Raw genomic sequence first — 16,623 nt, forward strand, 5'->3', positions numbered from 1 at the left:
CGATAGTTACGGTATGCCAACACCTGACATTTATGGTGCCATTGGTAAGGATGGATCTATGGTCTATTTTTAGTAGTGATGCTAACAAATGCCAACACTTGTGCACCTCACTTTGGCTCGAAGATGAGGCAGCTCGATCATCTGAAGCAGCACATCCTCGATTTTGAGGCCCTAACGTAGAGGCTTTGGGTAGACACGGCGGCAGATCCAGCTAACCCCAAGCTAGGGCTGGTGTAGTGCTACCACACAAACACTAGGATGAAGATCTTGCCCGAGACGAGGAGCTGCATTGCCTGTCTCCTTGTGGCCGCTCTTGGATGCCTCCTTGCATAGACGATGTGTCAGCTTGAGGCAACTAGGTGAGAAGAGGCTCGATGCACGCTGCCATCCCCTCGACATCCTCATCATCATCTTCATCATCACCCTCCTAATCATCTCCCTCGTCAGGGAACTCCTCCTTAGGTTTTCCCACACGCCTCTGCTTTGCATGGCGCTATTCGAGCTCCATGTGCGTGTACTTTTTCTTCTTCTCATTCTTCTCCTTGTCTTTCTCCCTCTTATGTTTTTGGGCAGAAAGACGCCTAAGCTTGTGGTCCGCCTCGTCCTCCTTCACCAGGGGCCTCGACACCTTGAAATCAATATCCCCTGCGTGGAAACATCTAGACAAATGAAAAAAGACAGGAGACAAGTAAAAGGGAAGCTCGAAGGATGCAGCTCGAGGCACTCACCAGATTTAGATGGCCCACCTCAGGTAGCATGGGGATGAGGTTGACGTTCTCGACCGGGAAAGCACCAACAACCGCGCCTCTGACCCTCGATACAATCTCCTCACTGGGCAGCACCTCTCCCGACATACATCAGACCTCAAGAACCTTAGGCGCTGCCTACGGTCCCATCTCATCCAGCCATAGTGGGCACACCTTCAACAGGAGCACCCACCAATGATGGATAGCCAAGACGATGATGGCTACCATCAGGCCTTCATCATGAAGCCTCCTCAGAGCATCGAGAAGGGGCCATAGTCGAGGCTGGTGCTCTGCAGCCACGCCATACAACCAATTTCTATGGGTGTGTCGTGATGATGTGCCCAGTGTAGGGTGGGAAGAAGCCCTCGTCATTGCGGAGGTAGAACCACTAAGTGTCCCATTGGCTATGATTGGACATCAGCCAGTGGGGATGAACTTGCAGGGCTCCCCCCTTGACATGTCTTTAGCACCAGGTTGAGGCAGCCCACCCTAATGGTCTTCCGCACACCTCTTTCCCATGTAGGGGCCTGGAAGAGCTCACCCTTGAAGAGGTAAAGCCACATCTCCCAATGTCGCCTCATCCCTAGGTACCCCTCATAGACCGCCACAAAGATGGCAGCGTTGGAGATGGCATTGAAGGAGAAGTGTGGGAGCTCGACGCTGTAGTGGTGTAGAAGTGCCCGCATGAATCTACTCGGGAGGATCTGAGCCCATGCTGGTGAAATTTGATGAAACTCATGATGTAGCCCTCCAGCGGGCATGGCTCCTAGTCCTCCCCTGATGGTGCAATCCACTCCAACTGATTCAGCAAGGTGATAGGATGAAGGAGCCCCTCACCCACCAAATCCCATAGCCTGTGCTCCGTCAAGGTCGACGGGCGCCACTCATCGACAGGCTGCAGGGTCACCATCGTGGCGGCATGGATCTGCTCAGTGGTCAGGCAACCAGGAAGGTTCCCTATCTTCTCCTTTTTCTCCCTCACTTTCTCTTATAGATGAACTAAGCACAGGAACTCAATGGCGACGGCACGGAGAAAGGAAGGCGAGAACACGAGAAAGCTAGGAATGTGAACAGCAAGCCTTGTCCCTCGAATTTATAGGAGCCGAGTGCAACGTATAGATCCAACAAAAAAGGGAGTTAAATCCCTACTTTGAATGCACCTAGCTAACTGTTCCTCAATTCCCGCATAGATACACTGCCATTTTCACCTAACGATAATACACCGTAACGGCTCCCACCTAAAAAAGTGCGTCCGATGGATGGGAAGTCTTATCGCCATGACAGTTCCTTCCACGCGAAGAGAAAGCAGGCTCCAGCACATATGAGAACCTTGAGGGAGTGGAGGCTGACCCTCAGTCAGGGTTCGACAGCCACCCTTGAGTACCTGAGTGTTGGCAAATCTTAACATCGTCACTAGATATTAGCAACGGCACCAGAAATGCCACGTGGGTACTTCTTATGTCTATTGGATTACTCCACAAGCGCACAGAATATACCAATGTAGCACTTCATCGAGGATGAGTATTCCAAGGTATTGTTATTTATTTTATCCCAAGGGAAAGCAATGCTTGGAATGTTTAATAAAAGAGAAGAGAGATCCCTATCGACTAGTGAAGAAGGGGATAAGTGATTGATAGGAAGGGTAGATAAGTAAGGTAGCAAAGAATCTAATCTAAAGATAAATGGTAGAGAGCTAGCTAGGTGGGAGGACAATGAGTGAGTATAGGACTCCTATGTATCTAACTTACTTCTGTGTACTTAATCCTAATAGATAGTTGTCTCAACTAGATTGACGCCTTACTTCTTGTGTGAGGGGGATAGCCAAGAAAATAGGAGACAGAACCCCTGCTAAAGTGACTATACTCTTATGGACGCCCTGCCTTTTAAGAACTAGTTTGTACATGAGGAGAACCTAATGCCAAGCATGACCTGTCACATCCTGCTAGTGCGCTCCTACCGTCCGTCGAAACCGGCTCCTTAGTCTAAGCACCGTGATTACACTAACTCTCATGACTCTAACTACCACACAGATAGCTAAAGCTCCAATGCAAGTTAGGACGATGAAACACACATAAGAGTTGGTTACAGGAAACCAATCTAACTATTTCAACTAATATTACTAAGACAAGCACACAACAAGGCTATAGTAACTATAGAATAGAACTAAGTAAATACAAAGTAAAGTAAAGGAAGAATAATATATTAATAAAAGGAAAGTCTTACAAAAGAGGAAAGGTACAAGAGCTATACCAAACTCTCTAGAAGACGACTCCAGAGACCCCGAGGTTTGCTCGACTCGACTCTAACTCCCACTCAAGACTTACTACTATTACCACAATACTTGATCCTTGAAGGATTGAGATACTTGATGCTCTTCTAGGGATGCCTCCCAAGGGTGGAGGCAACCTCTATTTATAGAGGAGGGAGAGGGGGTGCCACGTCAGTGATCCGTGTGCTCCATGCCTCTCCACCCTTGGATGAACCGACTTAGTAACCACCATAGATGGACAACCAAGGTAATTTGGACATGTGGAAGTTGGGCTTGAGTCGGTGGGGAGCTATCGGACCTGGCTGGGCACCAGGAGGGGGTGGCCCGACCACTCTATGGCAGGTGGGCCCAGCTGGGGTCACATTCTTAGGCGGTTGAAAGATAGAACAATTTGACTTGAGCACTCATTTTCTTATTCATAGCAAGTTTCATACCGGAGGTTTTGTAATATTTTTCAAAACAAAAGTTAATGTTCCTCATATGGTTCTCTCAAGTCACTCAAATGGTGCATGATTCCTCACCCAGGCATATGATAAGTGTCACCTTCCTTAGTTCTTCCTACTTCTAAAAACTATATGTGGAGCTCAAGGTAGGGATAAGGAAAGATAGCATACTCACTTTGCATTTATTGCAAAGTCAAAGTTTGGATCCAAGAAGAGAAGTGTGATACCCCTAGATCAAGATGTGCAAGTGTGTGGTATATAATGGACTAGGTTGCTCCTTTATTTGATAAGATTTCTCTCTCTATATTTTTTTCTATTGAGACAGGGCTAGCTCTCTCTTTTTTTCATGGACCTTCATGTGCCCATATGTATATATATTTTGCATAGCCCTTTTTCTTGTGTTTCATCTACTACACTATATTTGGAGAGATATTCTAATACTTAAAGCATGGGGTGCCGCACCCGGTTTTCCAAAGAATACCAAGCACTAATTATATGTGTGCCCAGGATGTCCACACGATACATATAGCAACAAATATGGAGAATATCAAGAACAATGCTTTATTATATATCGAAACATAATTACAACAAGGCTTACATCTATTACAAAGCATAGCGAAAACTATTCTTAATATTTACTTTGGGTCTCCATACTCCATAGGGATGGTTGACTGGGGGTACACTCACCTAGTACTCCTGGAATGTCTTAGGGAACTCCACCATTGATTCACCATCTGGTACCCATCAAGGATTTTTTATTGTTGAATGTAAAGCAAGTGTGAGCGCACCATACTCAACAAGTATAATATGAGGGTATGCAAGGCTCAAAAGGCTTGACTTGGTTTGACTGCGATAAGCATTTTTAGTTGGTCATATTGTATTGTTAGACCTATGTTGCTAGGTTATGCTTAAGCTCCCAAGGTGATAAGTATAATTATCATCAAAATTAATCATCAACCCAAACCATCCATAGAACCATCTATCTCGAAAAGGATCCAGGCCGCTCATGACCGAGAGCACGACTGATATATTAGTTTTTATAACTCTGCAGGGTATGTACATCTTTACCCATGTGTCGTGATTGGCCATTGGCAAAGGGGGCCAACCTCTTGACTCACTTCCAAGGTAAGTCGGCAGGGATCACTATGTAACCTTTCAGTAGACACCCTAACTAGTTAGTGGCTGCGAGGTTTCAGCAGCAAGTGTGCATAGAGACCTCCTCCAAGAGGCACATGTGGTCGCGACACTGAACACACCAAGGTAGGAGCAAAACTATACACCACGAGGCACCCCCCTCTTGCGCCTTTCGGTAACCACTAACAAGCTAGAGACATGCTAGATACTTGATTAAGATCAGAGCCATGTGATTCTCATGGTTGTACTATAAGTCCTGGGTTGCCGCTTTAAGATTCAGTCATTACAGCGGGCAGACTAGAGCAACCAAAAAGGCCCAATGCTCTAGCCCCCTGATATCCATGTTGTTAGAAAGCATCATTATAATATTGATTCCAAAATCATTAATCAATATTAATATTATACGGTTTGGTGATTGCCGACTAAGCAAACTACCCGTATGCATAACCCTAGGGTAAACAAGGATACAAGATACAATAGTTCTAGGTAAAGTCCTTAGGGCTTTATCATATTAGACACATGCACATGAAGAGGTGATTAAATAGTTATTAGGTAACAAGGGAACTCATGTTACACTTGCCTTCCAAAAGCTTGCTATCCAAACCTTCAAACTTCTCTCTTGGATCATCCTTTCAAAGCTCCTTCTAACGTCAGCAAACAATCGGTACAAGCATCATAGACAAACCTAGAAGCAATACATCATTCATTATAAAACAAGATATAAAGGTTTTGGAACAATTAGGGCTTGCAACTACGAACGTTTGAGCACACAAACAACTAAACAGAGCAATGGTTTAAAAGATATGAAAGTTCATAGGTAGAAGTTGGAAGGTTTGATAAATGAAAGGAATAGAATAAGCATGATGTGTGTGGGCTAACTTGAAAGATTTGAGAGCATAAGATTTATATAAGAATGGTAAATGATGAGAGGATTGTGTACAATGTGGATAGGACAGTATGAAGTAAGCATACAAAGAATTATGAGATAGATCAGATGACTATGCAAGCTTAATAAAAGGAAACTTATACATGGCAATAGCTATGCAAGAGAGAGATGGTATAGTGAGATACTATAAAGAACATGAAGACTCAAAAACAATGGTGGCGGTTTACAAAGATCAAATTTGCCAACAACGATGAGATGATGGTTACATGGCGAAAAGTGAGGATTAACCTATAGCTTAGATTCGGCAACCTACTTTAAGATATGACGAAGACCATTTCGATTGGTAAAGAGGACATTTTGGAACATATTTCGACCAATGGCTGTAACATGGTGAATGCTTCATTAAAGGGGAACATGGCGAGACACCGGTGCACATAGGTTGTGCACGTCAGCGGACAGCAAGCTTTATGATCACTGATGGTATACTCTTATCAGCACATATTAGCAATCCATGTTGTGGGGTCTCTATGGACCGTATGAGTTATGTTCTAGTAAAAGGGAATTGTGGTTTGGCCATCTGTTAGCCAGGAAACGCAAACATAGGATGAGTGACATGGCTGATTTCTGGACAGCAGGAGTAGCAGTTGCCACAGCTTCGATATCTCAGCCATTATGGCACTTATGGACAAGCCAACTTACAGAGGTATATGTGAGTTCATGATACACAAGGGGTAAAAGGATTCGACAAATGGAGTAACGGAATTTCAGGAACACACTCGCCAATCGGGTGCAACGCGGCTGCAGAGCAGCAGGGACAGCGAACACTAAAAGAATGATATAGGGTTTGTCTTTGATCCTATGGCAACAAAACTTCTTAGGCACGTGTGCAAGGATATGAAACATATTTTGGTTGAAGGACATAGTCATTGGAGCAATAGAACAATGGGAACACACATGCCAATTAGCAGGAACTCTGCTGTGGGGCTGTAGGGACAGTGAGCAAATGATAAGATCGTATCTCTTGCATATTTGGTCCTATAGCCAAGAAACATTGCATAGGCATGTGCAAGAATAAGACATATATGATGTATGAAATGTTTGGTGATTTGACTAATGTATAATGGGAAACAACACTACCAAACAGAGGCGCAGCGCTGCTGAAACAGCAGGGACAGCAAGGACTAAAAAGACGATGATATCTCTTTCATCTTGAAGTCCCTCGCTATGAAATTTGCAGAGACATATGTAAATATATATATATATATATATATATAGTCAAAGGATTTATCATAGAGCTTATTGGATTAATGGAGAACACGAACGCTGAACGGCAATAGCACCGCTGTCCGAAAAGGACAGCAACACGATTGCGAGGAGAACTTTGCAGAAATTCGATCAAAATTCAATACGAGTACATGGTATGCTGCAGGGACTATGAAAACATCATCGAGGATATTACAAGGGTTCTTACATCATGGAATTCCAACAACTGGTTATGTGGTTGGCAGCACCTGGCATCAAAGAGATGTAGTCAGTGATCATCAGAGCAATGCCAAATGCAGTTTGGGGATCATCCATGACTCATTAGAGATCAAAGAGACATATGAGAGAGGCACAAACAACAGGATCAGAGTGGAAAATTAGAGGAACGACCTTACTGTTGGGCAAGGATCAATGGTAGCATCAACATGGCTGCTAGGATCGACGCCACCACCAGCACGTTCATAGAGACGACATCGATAATTCGACCTTAGAGATGATCTGCACCAAACCAGTGATCAAGGAGATGGATGAGTGGGGGAGGTGCAGCAAGATGAGATGGAAGAGGGAGGGGTGACCTCACCACATGCTGTACTAGAACGGTGGCGATGACGACATGATATCGCAGGACAATAGGCTCGCATTGTTGCTGATCGGACTGGCTTCTATCGCAGTAGCGATGATCATCACCCCTGTTACAGCAGAGAAACAACAACAATGATCTCTCCCAAATCCTTGCTGGGTCCATGGGAAGGGAAACAAGTGGATGAATTCGGTTCTAATCACCGATCGAGGCACTCCATTTTGATGGAGAAGGAGAGAAAGGTAGGGAAGAGAAGGGGGCGCCCATGGAGGTGGAAAGGAAGAGGATGAGGACTGCTTCTCTGGTGCTTGCGTGAGGGAGAGAGGAGGAGAGGAGGAGGCGCCATCTGGTGGAGGAAGAAAGAAATGAGGGGACTCCTTCCTGGTGCTTGCGTATAGGAATAAAAGAGGGAGAGGGAGGGAATGCATGCAGGCATTAGTGAAGAGAAATAAGTTAGGCATGTAAAGATAATTAAAGTACTACATTATGGATTCTGTTATTTTGCATGGGGAGAGAGAGGAGATGGCTGCTGCGTTGGGGTCAAAGGAGAGGAAAATATAGAAGAGATGGCTGCCATAGGGAGGAAGGAGAGATGATGAAGAGCTGCTCATGTGGTGCCTATCTAATGGAGGAAGAGGAGGATATAAGAGGATGTTTCTCTGGTTGTGGCGTAAGGGAGAGGAAAAGAGGGGAATATATGGCTGCCACTTGCTGCATAGAGGCATGCAAATGAAGTGAAGTAAAATGGAGTAAAAATAGGTGCTATCAAGAGGGGATTTTAAGGAGGTGGCTGCTGGTTTGTGCCGTGAGGAAAATGGGAGAAAACATTGCTGCTGCATGCAATTGAAGTAGAGGCAAGATGGGCTAGGTGAGATTAGGGGGAGTGTTATGTCTTACTGTTATTTCTGCATGAGGGAGAGACAATGGGCGGCAGCAGGAGCAGAGGAGTGATCGACTAGGAGAGGTGAGTGTAACCACTTTTGTTTTGTGTGAACTAATAATGCAAAGGAAACCGAAGGAATTAAGGAGAGTGTGATTAAGAGAGGTATGACCAAGGGAATTTAGGAAGGAAGAATTAGTTGCTGCAATTATCTTTGCATGAAGGGAATAGGAGAATGTGGCATAGAAAGAAGAGAGGATACTTATGCATGTGTAAGAGAGAGACCAAGTGATATTGCTGGTTGTTTTCTTGCATGCAAGAGAAGATTAAACATTGGAGTAAAGGGTGCTGGTAGGAGAAGATTTAAGAGAGGTTGAAAAGAGGCATGCAAAGGAGGTGAGACTGAGAATTAAAAGAGTAGGAATTAGATGATTCTGTTTTTAATTTCAGCGTGCATGCAATTGTAAAGGATAGAATAAAGCTGTACACATAAGAGGGGTGAGTCAAGGGATTTAAGTGCTATCATTTTGCATGAGAGAGGGGAGGGGTCGGCACCAGATGAGGAGAGGAGGCAGCATCTTGATGCAATAGTGCTGTTGCATGCTTACAAAATGAAGAAAAATAATAAATTGATGGAGTGAAGAAGCTCTTGGTCTAGGGAATTAAGAGAGGTAAAGAGGAGATGCATCTATTTTTGCATGGGAAGGGAGAGGCGTGTGACAACAGAGCGAGATGACTGGCTCTTCATCATTTAAGTTACTGCAGCAAATAAAAGGAATAAGGAGGAGTGAGTAAGGGGTAATGGTCTAGGGAATTTAGTGGAGAGCATTAGTTGGTGCTATAACTTTTTTTGAGAGAAAAGATGAGGGGCAGCATCTGGAAGGGGAGGGGCGACACACCTTCCTGAAAAAGAGAGGAAAGAGATCAGCCAGAAAGAATAGATGGCTGCATGTTAATGTGTGAATGTGGAAGCGCCCATTAGTGAGAAGATAGTAGTCGGGGCTTTTTTGTGTGATGAAAAATAGAAAGATGAAGCCACATAGTTGACATTGAACAAGATCAATGGTGATAATAATAGAGGAACTTGTATTATGTTTGGTAGAGAATTATTAGTGAAACTCCACATATTTTTGAAATGAGATTGATCCTTGCAATAAGGTCCAAAGGGAGAAAGTAGACAATGATTGGTCACCCAACATATATTTAGGGTTTTAGATATTGGAGACGATATTTGGAAAGATGAGATTTGGATCGCACCCTAAGCGTATTTAGAAACATTTAAATTCATTTTTCAAACATAAATACTATATATGCAACGGCATGAATGCAACAAACCACTAAGTTGATTTGCAAAAATTTTAGAAACCCACATTTTTCACTATCTAAAATATCGACAACATAATTAAAGTTGGAACATTTTACAAAATAATAAAATCTTTGGTTTTGTTTTTAGTGTTTTCTAAGTCACATTCCAATGTAGGTATTTTGGGGTGTGACATGGACCAACTCATTTGGTGGAAATGGATTGCATATTTTTGTGTACTTCTAGTGTAGAAGCAGCATATATGTGTGGTGTGTACATGATCTTGATCTTGGTGGCATGATAAGTCTCTAAACAAAGGTCAACAAGACTTGACAACACTCGACACAAGGCAAATAGCTTATGTGGAAGGTTTATAGACATGTAGAGCATATATGGCTATGGTAGAAATTTATCACCATTGAGGAGCAATTAAGGTTTTAATCATTTTAAGAATAATTCTTCGGTATTCCAACATGCTTAGAACAATACTACAGTAGCTCTAATCTCACTATATCATATCCCTCAACAACTTAGACTTAGTTCTAGCATTTGCAACCCACAAAGTTTTCAAGTTCATGATGGTTTAAGTGAGCTAAGTAATCCATACTTAGAGAAATGCCAAGTTGTAAACTAGGTACTAAGGAGACATTGACAAGGTAACTAATCATCATTTCCATAAGGAAGATAAACATACATAAAGCATAAGCGAGATAAGCAAATATTTTTGGTATTTTTAAAATTTTTTTGAATGCACTAAGATGAATAAACTAGAATGCAAAATGCTAAGATAAAATACTTATCTTAGTGGGAGAGAGGATCTCCCCCAAGCTTGGCTTTTGCTCACTGTGGTGGCAGGTAATGTTGGAACCATCCATCCCAACGTTGTGCTTCCCTAGCTTGTATTGCTTACAGAAGTTGGGCATTTTGTTTTGCCAGCTGCAGATTGCTTCTTGTTCAATCTGCATCGTGCCCATGTTGTTGATGAGGTCGTCCATCTCTATCCTATGGTGGCGCCTTTCCCAACCTTGTGGGTGAGGAGTGCGCTGTGGATGTGGAGGCCTCTCAATGGACCCCGATATGTCCATAGAGCTCGCCTCATCGCCTTCTTCAACTTCATCTCCTGTAGCATTTGAGGGACCACCTTGCTCCATTTGCGTGGCTCTTGACATTCCTCTTCTCACTCTACGTGGTCCTACAACATTTTGGTTGTGTGCCTCTTTGTCTAATTTAATGGTTAGAGTATGGAGCGCATATAGCCGACATTTCTAGCAAGGGAGAGGAACTTCGACCGTAGGGCTTGGATAAATCATTTTAAGTCCACCCTTGGACCTCTTATGAGCACATTAATATTAATGAAGACATTCTAATTTAAAACATCTCTAGCAGAGGTGATGTACTCAAAGGTATGTGACGCTAGTGCACCAATTGATTTGGCTATACGAGTAATGAATGATGTGAAGTAAACGGGTTTTCCATACTCGATGGAGTTGAGCCAATAGTCCACTAGCAGTTTAACAGGTGATATTTTAATTTTGCATACCATTGCATAGAGTAGTTTAAGTTCTTCATCATTTAAGGTGTTACCTCTAGTTCTAGGAAAAAGAGTCATACACATCTAGTAATGAAGAAAACGCAGGGTCAGGTTATGGATTTGGTGGGGTGTAAGATTAGAGCAATCATTGGAACCAGATATTGCTTTCCAAAAGTCATTTTTGCTAAACCCATTAGTGGCATGGTCTAGATCAAGTGCGCAATCATGCTCACATCCTAGGGTAGTGTTCAAGATGCCCCAAGTTAAATTATATTCTTCCCGAAACATACGAAAGGCTACCCCATTGATTGTTAATTGTAAGGTACACAAAGATTCTTGGGTGAGCACTACTATGCCAAGTTTGGGAACCATCCAAAATCCTCCCAACCAATTGAGTTAAAAACAACATTAAATTCTGCACTCATACCTATGCGGTCTAGGAGAACCGAATCGATGATGCTTGTGCACCGGAAACTACTTGCTCATAGGGTGTTGTATTTCTGCAGCTCTTCTAGGTTTAGAATGAGGCCGCTCTTGGGCTCTCTTACTCTCAATGGAGGCCCATAGAGTACCACTTGTTGGTGACTCTCTTCCTCATCCCTTCTCTCATGGGTTCCTTCGGTGTGGTGAGAGTCGTGGGAAGAACTCTCACCCTTCTAGGACTTCTTGAACCAGGAGGTGAGTAACTTCTTCATCTAGTTGGACAAGTTGAGACAAACCAAGCACCTACTACTACTACTACTACTACTACTACTACTACTACTACTACTACTACTACTACTACTACTACTACTACTACTACTACTACTACTACTACTACTACTACTACTATGCAAGAGATAAAGGGCAAATCTTTTTGGGTTTTTGTTTTGGGATGCTACTACTAAGCTAAATTTGAGAGAGATCTTGCAACAAGAGAGAAGAGAAGAATGCTTGTGAGCTCGGGATGATTCTGAATGGTTGGGTGTGGAGTTGAAACTCACAATGCATGGGTATTTATAGGGGGAGACGGGCAACTGGTGGACACCCTGTGTAGGGTTCGGCTGACACCGCTTCAAGCACTTTAATTCAAAATTTACTTTGCCAAGGAATCTTACATCGAAGTGTGAAATCACTTTTCGGAGATGGTCTAATGTGGGGGTCGGCCGACCCTCACCCTAAGCCCTCCTTTGCTTTAAGCATTGTGTCATGAGTTGTTGTTGATGGTAGATAAGTACTCTTTTTAACCGTCAACATAGCTTAAGAAAGGACTAAAATTAGAATATCATCTAGCTATAGGGGTTATTACTAACATAATTCCACAAGTTTTGGTGATCATCTATTTCTGTAGGGGATTACAGAATAAGAACAAAAGGAGGTCCACACGGCAGATTTACATAGGGAGAATACCGCGAGCTACAACTCTAGAGTAATCTAGAAGGTTCTAGGAGGCTCCAGACCAAACGGAAGCTCAAATCGGCTCGGTGGCCGGGCGAGCGCCCCACCTGTCAGGGGCGGCCGCCCGGAGATCTCCACCAATCAGGTTCAACCTTGTGGATTCCTGATCCACCGCCTTTGAGGAGTAATCTTTAGCACAGATTTAAGTCGGTTTGATCCAAGGGCTATGGTGCTTCCTAGGGGGCTATAAATACAAATCTGACCCCCAGAGGCATCTCCTTCATCTTCTTCAGTTAGCTATCTCCAGAGCAAAGACTAGGGTTTTATCAAGTAGAGAAGTAGAGGTCACTCTAGTTCATCTAGTTCTAGTTCTAGTTCATCTAGTTCTAGTTCTAGTTCTAGTGTCTAGTTGTCTCTAGATTAGAGGGAGAGAGAAGTGGAGAGAGCCAAGCAGGAGCCGCATCTGTTGGATCTTCCTCAACATTGTATATTTGCAGCAACGAGTTCATCTTGGTTATTCTCCAGCAACTTCAATTCTATAATTCCTAAGTTCTTTATTCTTCATATTTACTTTTAAGTTATTTATTAGATTCCCGCTCGCATCGAGTGCTCTATTTCTTAGCGGTGCTAGAGTAGTAATTAATAGGTTAAGCGTGGTGCTTACTCTTGCAATTACCTAGAATTGCACCCAATTCAGCGTATTGCTATGGTAGCCCCAGGATCATGACAGTCCTGATGGCTGATGTATTCCACCACATTTGGTTTGGTGTTGTAGGATGTTGGGCATTCTTAATGTCATTAACAAAAGTAGAATTAGTTTTCTATTTTCTGATAACGGCGCCAAAAATGCCGAACCTATGCCTCATGCCACTTAAGCCAAGTTGTCAACTCCAGCATGACATGAGAGACGCGGTATTAAACTATGCAATTTCTCTTCTGAATAAATAATAAAAGGGATCTGCAAGCGCACAGATTAATACCGATGTAGCATTTTAACTAGGAAGTATTCCAGGTATCATTATTTATATTTTTACCACTGCAAAGGGATTACTAACACCAATGTTGATTGTGGAATGAAATATGGAACTGAGTATCATCACACGTGTAATAGAGAGCATTCATCTATCTCTTACATATGGGGATAAATGTCACATAAAATATAGATAAAGTATGAATGGTGACAAAGATAACTAATCTGATCAGCATAACTAGCCACATATGATAATGATAAGCACCTCAATAGATATTCTAGCAAGTCATTAGCATGGAATTAGGATAAACTACAATAATATTTCCTAAGTTATTCTTAACTATAAAGTCTAGCATATCATAATTAGTGCAATTATACTTGGCAATCATTGCGAGACAGGATTACGCCCATGCATAGTGATATTATCAAGGAAGATGAGAAACATAGCAATCACTCCCCTGTAATAATGTTGCTCTGCCTGCCCTATACACAGGAAGGGGACTATTTAAGAATCAACGGAGCTGTCACCACCGCAAATTACCCCGCGATCCGGCATACAGGGTACAATCGCAGATAAATAAAGTATAGGCACCACGCCTACACAATTCTTATCATTTACCCATGGACCCGATGGATAAACGCTATACAATCCTAAACATGTATATAATTCCAATATAACTAAGCCAAGTATATAACCATGATAAACTAAGAACGATATAATTGCAAATATAAACAAGTAGAGCAAAGTCATAATCAATATATTGAAATAGAGGAAAGTCATATTCATAATATGGAAGAACAATGATGAACAAATGAAGAACAATGGAGGAATTACCAAGAATCCTCTTGATAGATCCAGAAACCATTCGAAGATTGACACCTTCTAATTCTAATCCTATGTAGCTGTGCTAAACTAGAGATCTAGTTGATGTTGTGGCTCTAGGGCTTGATTAGAGACTCTCCTCCTTGGATGAATGAATGAATTAGGGTTTGAGAATGAGAATGAGAATGCCTCCTCCAGGGGCCAGGGGGTCTGTTTATATTGCCCTTCCAAATGAACGTGGGCCGTCGAATCAAACCGACCTTAATCGCATGGTTTTCCTTAATCCTTTAGGTCGGTGGAGCATAATCCGCGAGGCGGGGCTTGATTGGCGGAGACAATAGGGCAGGCTCCCTATGGGGGAGGGCGGGTGCCCTACCCCCAGGCCCGCTCTGCCTCCCATTTGTTCCTGTGGCCTCTGGAGTCTTCTAGAGGATAGAAAATTGCCGCACACGTTAATATCTCTATGTAAACCCGACGTGTGGGTCTTTCCTCCGTATTTCCTGATAACCCCCTGCAGAAATAGACAAACACCAAAACTCATGGAATTCTATCAGATAAAACCATAAGTCTGGTTATTGGTTGCATTTGGATTATTTTCTTTATTTATTTGATGATTAAATTTGATACTTAAGGACCATCAACAAACTCCCCCAAGCTTACCTCTTGCTCGTCCCTCAGCAAGGATAGACTTAGTGATGGATCAGAAGTTGTTGCAATGCCTTAGAAAGTTGACGGTACACATGCTTTCAAACAAGGTCTTATCTCTGAGTTAGAGTAAACTGTTAAGACTTAAAACTTACTCATTTTACCTTCTACCATGGGGCCTACAACTGTCACTTATGTCTTGAGTAGTTAAAAGATAGAATGGTCAAGTCAACCGCGATGTCTCTTGTTCTTTGATCAACTATAGCTCTGGAGTTTTTGCATATTTTCAAAATAAATCTCAAAGATTCCTTGTATGACTCTCTCCATTCTCTTTTGTGGTATTTCTAAATCCTTACTAAGGCAGTGATGATATATGCCTTCTCTCGAAGTATGTAGTATTTGTGGTATGAGGTGTTGACGGTTCTTAAGTATCAATTTTAATTATCAAATAAACAAGAGAAAGGACCAATATGCAACCAACACCTAGAATTAGGGTTTGATCTGACAAAATTCCATGAGTTTTGTTGTTTATCTGTTTCTGCAGGGGGTTATGAGGAAATAAGGAAGAAAGGCCCACATGTCGGGATTACATAGAGATATCAACGCACCGCGCGATTTTCTACCATCTAGAAGACTCCAGAAGCCACAGGAAGAAAGCATAGGCCGAAAGGGGCCAGGCCCAGGGCGCCCGCCCTGGTGACCTGGGCGCCCGCCCCCTGCTGGAAGTCTTTCGGGACTCTCTTCGCACATGATATTCCACCGACCTATTGGATCAAGAATAACGTAGTACCACCTCGCCTACCGACCCAAAAACGCATAGAGAAGGAGGACTATATAAGGAGACCCCCCTGGCCCCTGGAGGAGACAAGAAATTATCATAGAGATTGAGGGGTGCCCTCGAAGGAAAACCTCTTCTCTAAATAATATTTCTTTTTAGGCTTAGCAACCAATGTAAAGTAGAAATAGATCTTCTAGTTTCTACTAGATTGAGAGAGATAGAGTGGAGGTGTAGATTGGAGGAAGCCCGGCCTGTCGGTGTCTACTCCAAGCTTGTACCTGCGGGATCAAGTTCTCCTAACCCGAAGCTTGCTCCTAGGATTCTTCAGTATTTCGACTTCTAAATTCTAGTAAGAAGGACCAAATTAAATATAATTGGCCTTCTCGTTGCAACATAGACTAATCAAAAATTAAAGTTGTTTATCATCTTAGTGTCTTTACCCAAGAGGTTGCATCTGTAAACTAAGATTCCTCTTAATTCCTAATTATCCTAAATTAACTATTTGTTAATCCTATTTACCTTAATTAATTCTTAATTAAATATTAATAACAGTAATTTAGTATTAATGTCAAACAATAATTAAATGCCAAAGGTCATTAAGGTTAATGACCTCAGGTCATCACATAATCCCAAAATCACTCAAATCATAATTTTGAGAATTTAACTAATTATTATTTAATTATTCTAGAATGATTATTTACTTATTAATTAAGGGTCTAATAATACTTTATTCAAACATTATCCAAATGCCACCAAATTTTGTGTGGAGCCAGGGAATAACATTCAGAGACTCCCCACAAATTTTGGTGGTTTTTGGACATATTATTAAATTATTAAAATTCATAGAAGTTTTATTCACTAATTAAAAGAGGCAATTTTTATACACATGCAAACTACCAGAAAATAGAACCTAATATTTTTCTTGTGTTCTACTTATTTCATAGAACCTATACAAAAATTTTCATAATTTTTGGATTAGTACATAATTTATTACA

The 16,623-nt window shown here is 42.2% G+C and overlaps 1 long non-coding RNA gene across 3 annotated transcripts; it reads right to left on the reverse strand.

Annotated features, from left to right (window-relative positions):
- Positions 5,015-7,666, reverse strand: LOC110435136. Of its 3 annotated transcripts, none has more exons than XR_002452815.1 (4): positions 7,322-7,666; positions 7,132-7,239; positions 6,950-6,989; positions 5,015-5,277 (listed from the first exon to the last, which is right to left on the reverse strand). It is a non-coding gene; the product is annotated as an uncharacterized LOC110435136 (long non-coding RNA). The 3 variants fall into 3 exon arrangements; XR_002452814.1 differs by lacking the exon at positions 5,015-5,277 and having other exon boundaries at positions 6,759-6,989; positions 7,322-7,430; positions 7,525-7,666; XR_002452813.1 differs by lacking the exon at positions 5,015-5,277 and having other exon boundaries at positions 6,759-6,989.

This window comes from Sorghum bicolor, chromosome 4 (assembly GCF_000003195.3).
Source record: "Sorghum bicolor cultivar BTx623 chromosome 4, Sorghum_bicolor_NCBIv3, whole genome shotgun sequence".
Classification (NCBI taxonomy): domain Eukaryota; kingdom Viridiplantae; phylum Streptophyta; class Magnoliopsida; order Poales; family Poaceae; genus Sorghum; species Sorghum bicolor.